The sequence below is a fragment of the Helianthus annuus genome, chromosome 11, assembly GCF_002127325.2.
Source record: "Helianthus annuus cultivar XRQ/B chromosome 11, HanXRQr2.0-SUNRISE, whole genome shotgun sequence".
In the NCBI taxonomy this organism is placed as follows: Eukaryota; Viridiplantae; Streptophyta; class Magnoliopsida; order Asterales; family Asteraceae; genus Helianthus; species Helianthus annuus.
The window spans coordinates 114,078,338-114,088,244 of NC_035443.2; the positions used below are offsets into that span (position 1 = coordinate 114,078,338).

The following is a 9,907-nucleotide window of genomic DNA, read 5'->3' on the forward strand; positions in this document are numbered from 1 at the left end:
ATAAAAATTTCAATGTCATTGTTGAAATTCCGGCATTTTTGAAATTCGTGACACTGCAACAGTATTTGGGTAGTTTCGACTTCAGATTGTCAGGGGGATGTGAATCTGATCGTGGGTGAAAGCTTCCGAGATCAAGATGATCCGAGGTGTTGATGTCTGATCGTGGACGAAAGCATCAGAGCTCTAAGAGTGATCGTGGATGATAGCTTCTGAGATCTAGATTTTCTGAGGAGCTGAATCTGATTGTGGACGAATGCTTTGGAGATTGGATTACATTACCAAGATGATTTGTTTTCCGATGAAGATTTGCTGATTTTGGAGAATACCATTTACACGGATCTATCATTCTTAAGGTGCGTTAATGTTGATCACGGTAAACGGGATATCAGATCTTCAGGGGGAATCATGGATTTGAAGTTAACTAGTGGGGTATTTGAAGTTTCTATCAATTGCCGGTTAAGTTTTTGTACATTCTTAGATCGAGCAAGCGGAATGCGAGATTGTGGTGCTGATATGACACATAAAAAACTGAACATGGTTGCGGTTAACACTGAAACAGAGGATGCTGCATTGCCTAGTTTCAAGTTGGTCATTGTTCATGAAGATTGCAGTTTAGCAAATCAGAGGAGAGTCGTGAACTGTGCAAAAGACCTGAAGATTCATTCATTTCAGGGGGAATTAGTGCTTTATAATGACAATAGCAAACCCGAATCATCAATCGAGGGGGAATCTATTGTCAGATTTCAAGATGCTGACTGAAGTTGCAGAAAAAGTTGAAGATTACAGAATATTCAAACACGGCTCAAGGTTCTCAAAGTATTAGAGACGATTCGACAGTGACAGCCGAGGGGGAATCAGTTGGTGCATATTTCGTACGTCTGCCACTGTGTGAATAGCTAGATAGAGCGTGTGTTGAATATTGTATAGAATAGTGACAAGTTGGACATGGTTTTGTTAATGTCAAGGTCCATTCGGACGGAGGACCATTCGGACGGATGACAATCCGGACGGATGGACATAGTGTAGGTGATTGTCTATAAATAGGGACTTGGGGTTCCCATTTAGACAATCTTTTGGTCCCTGCGGGGAAATGTTGTCTAACTGGTCTCGTGGTGCTGTAATTGTCAATTCAATAGAGACCAGATTATAAGCGACTGCTCGCTATCGTATCTATCTTCTACTCCTTTCTTAGTCGTAATAAACGAACCGAACATGTCGTATCGAGACCGAGGCTCCGTCAAACTCGCAGGTTCCTGGATTAGCATTAACCCACACATACTTCTATGTCCATTTCAAAATAGTTAAAATATACTTGAAAGAATGTCTAAATATTATAATCGATGTTTTCAAGATTTTAACCATTTGAATGCAACTTAGTCAACTGTAGACTCGGTTCACGCATTCAAAGTCATTTTGCAGGCTTCCTTTTTAGCAATATTTTTTTAACTTTACTTGTCTGACCCACATTCATATGGACTGGTTGAAACTGTTACATCAAGACAAATTGGGTTTTGGTATACCTGACATTAGTTGCATTGATTTAAGAACATTGGTGTTGGATGAGAAAATAACCAAATTTCGTGGTTTTCAAACTATTTCATTGTTTTAAGAACATTTGTGTTGGATGAGAAAATAACCAAACTTCGTGGTTTTCAAGCTATTTGAGTCCAGAGTCCTGTTGATAGATATAACACCAAATCATTTTTAGCATTAGTCCATCGTGTATATACCATAACAAAGCAGCATGAGAAGCATATAGAACACAATTGACTGGTTTCCTATATAAAATGTTTTTTTTTCGCGAACACAAAAGAAAAGAATCTACCTAACATCATTTACCAAGTACTTTATTTTTTTTTACTCTGGTACAGTCTGCATACCCTCAAATTGACCAACACCAACATAGAATCAACCCTCATGTTATGAATCAATGTTAGTTAACAAAAGTTGATTCAGAAATGAATTCAGTAGTATATACCAACGGCGGTCCCTACCTGGAAGTAGAAGGTATAATCAATTAGACCTTCCTAATTCCTAAAGTATTGTTGAACTGAAATTGGACGCAAAAACCCAAAAGTTCATGATGTTAAGCAATTCAAAGGCAGGAGATGCAATAGTTAATAGATTAGGGAAGATAACAAACAACTAAGAAATTAGGGAACACCTGAATAAGAGATGCAATAGTTAAGAGTCTAGCTACATCACCACCAAAAACCCGACCCCCATCTGATCTGGTCCCAGATAATGTGATGCTTAGTCCACCTGTCCCGGGTGCGCTGATTGGACGCCTCTGACAACACATATCAATAAGAAAGTGGTTTGATTAGGGCCTATAGATGGTGTTGAGCAATGCTAGGGTTTTTCAGGTGGCGAGCGATGGTGATTGTAGTGAGGATGGTGGTTAAGCATGTGCGGGACGAAGTCGTTACCTGATGCGATTCAGTGAAGGAAGGGAATAGCTCTGTTGCCGCTTTCGATTCCGTTTGTCTTCGGGGCTGGATTTGGGGCAGGGTGTTGGCAACCGTGGTATAAGCGATTGGGTAACATGTGTGTGGGGGTGGTAACCATGTCACACCCTGACTTTTGCGGAAGCGTATTATGTGTGACTTGCTTAATATCATTGCATTCAATTATAACAAACAACTATATGTTAGAAACCATGATGTTCATCCATTACTAAGTTTCAAAACATTACAACCCACATTGTTTAATACCAAACAAAGACTTCGAGTTTAAAAATACAAACCAACCAAATGTTTAAAGTTCCATAAAGGACTTGACAAAATCTACTACTTCTAATAAAGCAAAACCAACTTATGCCACATGGCATTTGCTTAAACCATTACTTGCCACGTGGCAATGTAATATTGCTTATTGATTTGGTTTGAGCGGAAAAACTATACTCCGCTCTTCCTCCATTGTCGGTATTGAATTAAAATCTCCTCTCTCTCTCTCTCACCGCACACTATCCTTTTTATCTCTGCTTCAAATAAAACCCTAGATGTAATTCTATATTTCAGTTTCTTGATTTCTTGATTGTTGATAAACCTCTCAGTCAATCCTCTCAATTCCTACACTAAACTATCATCTGAGATATGAGGTCTGAAACCCTAACGATCGGATTATTGTAGAGAACGTGGTGGTTGTGGTTAGTTGTGGATGATGGAGGCGACGCTGGTGATTAAGGTTCTTTCCCTTTTTTTCTTTCACCCTCTTCACATTTACAAACCCTAATACACATATACTACTTTACTACTTCTTTGGCACATATGAACTCTCACCGGGTATGTTTTCTTCATTGTATTATGACATATTCTGATAATCCTTTGAATCTTCCACTTTAATCAATGTTTAATATGTTAATCGTTGACATATGTATGGATTTGTGGAAGAATTTTTTTTTTTATTTTGTTGTTGAATCGCCATTGAGCTGCAATAGGGTTTGTGGGTGTTTGAATCAGGGCTGGAGAATAAGATTCAAAAGAAATTGGAGCAATTGCTCATTCTACAATACTCCTAAACAACGAATTGTAAAAAAATCTTGCTTAAAATCCCTACATTTCTCTGAATTCAATGGGTTATAAACAAATTAGGATTTGAATAATGGTTATTTACTTATTACTACAACACAGAAGAATGTTTGGTGGGTAATTGGGTTTGATTGATTGTTGGCTTCTTTTTACCTAACCACGTTCTAAATTATATTTTTGGATCTTTGAAATCTGATTTTTAGGGTTCTTGATCTTGGAAGTCAGATTTCTTGATCTTAGAATTCTGATTTACAAGGTTTTAAAATTGAAATTAGTTCTTTATCAGAATTCTAATTTCTTGACCCGTATATGTGGTTGTGTATTTTTAGGTGTACTATATTGAAATTTACTTCTATTTTTAGGGGCTCTTGATCTTATGTATGGTTTTTTCAATCATTACAGCTTAATTCAATATGTTGGTAGAATCTGTGAATGTTTGGGCAAAAATTTATGCTATGAGTTACCACAAGTCACTTAACCATCACAACTTTTATTTCAAACAACAAGATTCAAGGAGCTTGAGTACTAGAGATGCACTAATACTTCACAAGTTATACCCAAGTTATGGATTGTAAGTTCCGTTCTTGTGTCTATACGCAGCCTGCTGATTTTTTCTACGAAAAACCACAAAAAAACGCAGGTTTTTTCAGCGAAAAACGCAACCAGCAACAGCGTCGCTGCAGGTTTGTTCGATGAACGTTTTCGACGGACGATGCAGCCTGCAGGTTTTTTTCAGCGATTTGCAAGTTTTTTTGTCTGGTTTCGGCGAAAAACAACAGCATGACAGCACAGGTCTGCAGGTATAAGTGCATTGATTATTTAGAGATTATTAACTCCTTCCTGGCCTTTTTTTAATTATTTAGAAGTTAAATTGCTCCGTTTTTTATTTATCTAGAGATTATTAACTCCGTCCGGCTTTAGGCGAATATGGTGGCCGGTAGGATGAACTGCCAGCTGAAGCGACAAAAGACAGCAGCCACAACTAGGTTTTTGTATGTAAAACCTGAATTTCTAGACAAGAAGATGGTTTATCCAAACTAAATAGCGGATACGTGTTTTTAATGCTTTCTTTATGACAATGAGGAGACAAGGAGGAGTATTGCTACGATAGGCCAACCATGATTGTTTAGGTTTTTGTTCGACCAAATTGATCCTCCTAAAGTTCTTTGAGGTAAACCCTAATATATGTGTATTAGTATGGTATATATGTTGTTGATTTTTGTGTATGATCTGAGTGTTGAGGATGGTGATTGAATGGATTTTGCATGCTTACGTTTACTCTGTTGAGGATAGTGATCCGGCATTATCTGCTGATGACTTTGCCGGGTAGGTTGCTAGTGTTTTTGGCTCTATTGGGTAAAGTTTTCTTTTGCATACTTTTAAAATCTTTTTATAAATGGAAGAAGTTTAATACATATGTAAATTGTTGTTCCATACCAGGTGTAGGTATGTGCTTATGGGCTGTTTGGCTATGTTCTATTTCAAACACGCTGAATAAAGCACTTAACTGCAAATGGAAAATGAGACATGTCTAAATTTACTAAACTGTATTTGGCATGGTTTTAGTTATGACAAAACGTATTTACGTGTCAGATTCGATATACCATTTGAGGCATTAAACCTTTTTTTTTTACAAAAGTAAGGTTCGTAACAAGTGGCGGTGAGCAAAATATTGAATATTTGAAATAAACAAATCGAGATGAGGTTTCAATAGTTCAGTTATGATTTTTTGGCTGTAATGGGGAGTGGCTGCAATGTCAGGTGATGATCCAACATTATCTGCTGATGACTTAGCCGGTTAGGTTGCTTGTGTTTTTGGCTATATTAGGTAAAGTTTTCTTTTGCATACTTTTAATTTTTTTTATAAATGGAAGAAGTTTAATAGATATGTAAATTGTTGTTCCATACTAGGTGTAGGTATGTGCTTATAGGCCAAATTGCTATGTTTTATTTCAAACACGCTGAATAAAGCATTTAATTGCAAATGGAAAATGAGACATGTCTAAATTTACTAGACTGTGTTTGGCATGGTTTTAGTAAATAACAAAACGTATTTGCGGTTTAGATTCGATATACCATTTGAGGCGTTAAACCTTTTCATTTTTTACAAAATAAGGTTCGTAACAAGTGGCGGTGAGCAAAATATTGAATATTTGAAATAAACAAATTGAGATGAGGTCTTAATAGTTCAGCTATGATTTTCTTATAATTGTCTTTTATGGTTCAGTTAAAGAATCCACAATAGAAGAGTTAAAAATACCAGTCATGTCACCTATGCCTGGGATTTGGCCCTCGCATATTAATAACCTGTCACCAGAGATTTACAAGGTATTTGATGTATTTGGATATTTCAAATTTTATTTTTTTTTTGTTTTGTTTTGTTTTTTTTTTTTTTTGTTAATGATTGCTTTTAAACTTTTTTCTCCATATATGTAGATTCTCCCCTTGTATGAAAACGGGTCAAGAATATCAATGATTATTTTTAGTGACTACTAGAGTAAAAAAATAGTTCAATTTGGCAAAACAAAATTCTCATTTCATCTCAGATGATTTATTAAAGTTATGTGATTTACAACAGCATAAGATGAGTATGGCTCTTTCTTACTGTTATGGTTCTATTTCTTAGTTACACAGATGAATCATATAGTTCTTAAGTTGGTTTTTAATTATATTATAATTATAATATAACTTTTTTTTTTGTAATTATTATCTTTATGCATTTCAATAACTTTCAGTTCTCTTATGATTGTTGTTCTAAACTTTCATTTTTTAGCAGGTGATCATTATTTTCATTTTGTTAGGCATAGTAAAATATGCATATTAAGAACGTGCAATAGTAGCTTGAGAGTGTGTTAAGGGTTCTTATTTATTAGGACCATATGCATAAACACTGCAATCCCATACCCGTGATTTTTTTTTCAATCCTTTACTCAACCTCTTACCCGTCGGGTATCGAGTATACCTGTCCTAAATGATTCAGGTATACCCACCGGGCTCGGGTTACAAAATTAGCGATCCCTACTGATGTGGTGCCTTAAGTCAATATTTTTGTTTTAACTTTGAGCCTTTTTTGTAAATTTTTTTTGAAAGTTTAAGCTACTTGTGAGCAAAGAAAGAAATGAATTCCCATAGGTATAAAACTATGATTATAGTTCAACAAGACTTTAGAAGTTACAATACGGATGGTGATCGGTTTAGGTTGTTTTTTAAACTTAAAAACTGACATGATGGCCATTTTTTTGTAATGTTTATGTGGGTTTAGGTTATTTTTTAAACTTAGAAATTGACATGATGGCCATTTTTTTGTAATGTTTATGTGGATTTAACATATATTATGGATAGGGATTAAAACACATATAGTAAATTCATTTCATGTACATCTTTTGTAACTTTTCATTTTATTTTATATGGTCTGCATTATGTCTTGGCTTGGGTTGTGCTCTTATTCTAGAATGGCTATCAGTCTGGGCTCAATTACTTCGGTTCTGGTGTGGCGGGTTCTACGCTGTGGAAGGCCCACTATGGGATGGGTTTTAAGAAACAGTTGCTGATGATGACTAGAGCCCACAAAATCAGCTGGGGGCACGGTTTCTTGCGTATTGAAGGCCCAAACCTGGCCTGATTGTCCTACAAAAAGAACCCGGGTTTGGGATTTCAGAAAGTGGTTTAATTTTCAAGCGAAGGCCCAATACAGGGTTCTTATTGTGAAGACCAGGGCCCACCTTCGTCGTTTGGGCCTGGTGATGCTGGGCTTGGTTTACGAGTGGTTTTTATCAGCGGTGGGTGCCCACTTATATAACTACTTATTGGCTTTGTAGTGGGTGGGAAATGATAAAATGTCTAAAAGCTTCGGTCAGGCTCTATTTAATGGAGAAGGCTCAAACAAGGGTTGGGCCACTGATGGAAATCAAGCACATATCGGCCCAACTTAAAAATGTCTCGCTAGGCATGTTTTTTGTGGTTTGTGTAAAGGCGCTAACGATGAAGATAAAGAGGACAAATGTAGTTTACAAAGAAGTTTTTACTGATATGTGATGTTCATGTACCGTAATATTTTAATTTTTTTAGTTCAGTATAAGTATAATGTTTATACGTTTATATTGAAAAGTTTTTTCATTACAAAGTTAATCTAAATGTCATTTAGATATTATATGTTTGTGTTAAGCCACCCGCGAAACTCGCGGGATCTTAGACTAGTACATAGATAAAACAAGGCTTTGAACCATGTATCTTATCAAAGATAAAATACACCATTCAAACCTTCAAAATAGGATGACATCATTTCTTGGGAAAACTTCTTGAAAACTTTAAACGCCCGCCTGATCCATATCAATTTCCTGAAATACATGTAGTTTGAAAAACATCAACAAAAGTTGAGCGAGTTCATGTGTTTTGTATGTGAGCTCATAATAAACTTGTAATCACTGAAGTATGTATTCGTAAACTGGTATGAAAGCATCTATGAATAGATCAATTAATGATTTGCAAGGTCATTAATATGTGTGCAATGGTGCAGGAAGGCTCAAACCTAGCGGATTTTGTACCGGGCTTACGGCTGTAAGACATAATCACCACCTTCAGCCACTTCCGGCCCAGGGGTGGGGCTCGCAACACCCAAATAGATCTATCACTCATGTCCCTCGGTCCTTATACAAGGATTAATGGTCTTAAGCGTTGTACCCACCACTCACATGATCTAACAGTTCATTCCTTAGCTAACCATACCATTTGTAAACGTTTGTAAACAATTGTAACATGTATTTCACCCCCGAAGTTATAAAACTGAAAACAATTAAAAGAAAATGGGCACATGAACTCACAATATTGCGTCCTGCTATCCGATGTAACTCAAAGTTCCTATCCTGAAGTCGTGCAACTACCTACACACGTGCTACGTCTTATTAGACGGCTAGGTCGTGCGACGGCTTTTAGTCTTAATTGTTATGACTTAGTATCTTTGAGTTACGTTTTTGATGTAATAAATATTATTCCAAAGTATATAATTATTTGTTAAAATAATAATATTTTAACTTAAATTATATTTATTAATTGTTGGAATATTTGTTAAAATAATATATTTTAACTTATTTGTTTTGTAATCCTTCATGAATATTTCCCCAAGGATGGGTATGCTTATACTTGTATTTTTAGACTTTTGTATTTTGCCAACAAAAATCACCAATTTACATTCTTAAAATAAATTTATTTTAAGAAAACTTTTATAGAATTTATCTATAGACTTTTCTTGACAAAAATATTTATAATTTCATATAAACCTCAAAAATAATATATTTTCAAGATTATCTTAGAAAATATTTATAAATCCATTTTTCACCCAAAGTAATATATTCGTAATTTGTTTAAGAAAATGTATATTTTCTTCAAAAATAATATACCTTCTAATTGTTCAAGAAAATATATTTATTTTCCCCATTCAAAATAATATATTTTCTATTTGATAAAAAATATGATATATTTTTGTAATACTTGTAAAAATCATTATTTCCGTTTCTATGGTTCCAAGATACCGTTTAACTCGTTTGTCAAAATTTATAAGTTTAATCCCGGAATATATATAAGTGTAGTCCATGTGTCCGTTTGTCCAATATTCGGGTATAATTCATATATTTGTTTTCTTGGAATCTTGGTATTATTTTGTATTAAATTTTTTGGTAATTTTGGTGTGTTATATTATTTTCAAGTCCTAAAATAATATAACTAATACACATAATATACAAGTAGCACAAAAATTGTGACTTCTAAATATATTTTCCTAAATATATACTTAGTCAATTTTATTTATCAAAAATCAACCTCCAACATTTATAATTTTTGTAACAAAAATTATGGCAAATTTTATATGAAAAACCATGGTTAAAATTTACTTATAAATACCTGTTTAAAAAATATTTTTCTAAGTGTTGAAATTGTACAAAAGTTTTGCCATAGTTTCCCCTTAAAAATGGAGGTTTCCATGCTTTAGAAGCATATTATTTTCTTTTAAAATCATCATCAATCATCAACAAATCATTCAAGACTTACCATGAGCCAAAATAATGCAATTAAACTACAACATGAACTTGAAGTTTTGTAAAAATTTGTAGTAAGTTAGTATGTTATTAAGTAGGTTTAGTTACCCTTAAAAATGTGGTTATTTGTTTATAAACCACCTTCTTGTAAAATTTAGTCCTTTACAACTTACTTGAAGATTTTCTAAAAATGATTTTTCTTGTATTCTTCTTATTAACAATGTGCTTCTAGTCTTGATTTAACACTAAAAATGTGATTAGTTTCTTAAAAAGTCATGATATTGTAAATCTTGCAAGTAACTTTAGTTTCTTGACAAAACTATTTTTGAAATCATCCTTTTACAAGAC

The 9,907-nt window shown here is 34.3% G+C and overlaps 1 long non-coding RNA gene across 16 annotated transcripts; it reads left to right on the top strand.

The window, feature by feature from the left end:
* The first annotated feature begins 2,881 nt into the window (after positions 1-2,881).
* LOC110890898 lies at positions 2,882-7,628 on the top strand. 16 transcript variants are annotated; one of them, XR_004873052.1, is made up of 7 exons: positions 2,887-3,284; positions 3,933-4,330; positions 4,426-4,701; positions 4,824-4,856; positions 5,292-5,358; positions 5,758-5,858; positions 5,967-7,628. It is a non-coding gene; the product is annotated as an uncharacterized LOC110890898 (long non-coding RNA). The 16 variants fall into 16 exon arrangements; XR_004873049.1 differs by having other exon boundaries at positions 2,884-3,284; positions 5,292-5,858; XR_004873044.1 differs by having other exon boundaries at positions 2,886-3,284; positions 4,426-4,856.
* The last annotated feature ends 2,279 nt before the right edge of the window (positions 7,629-9,907 follow it).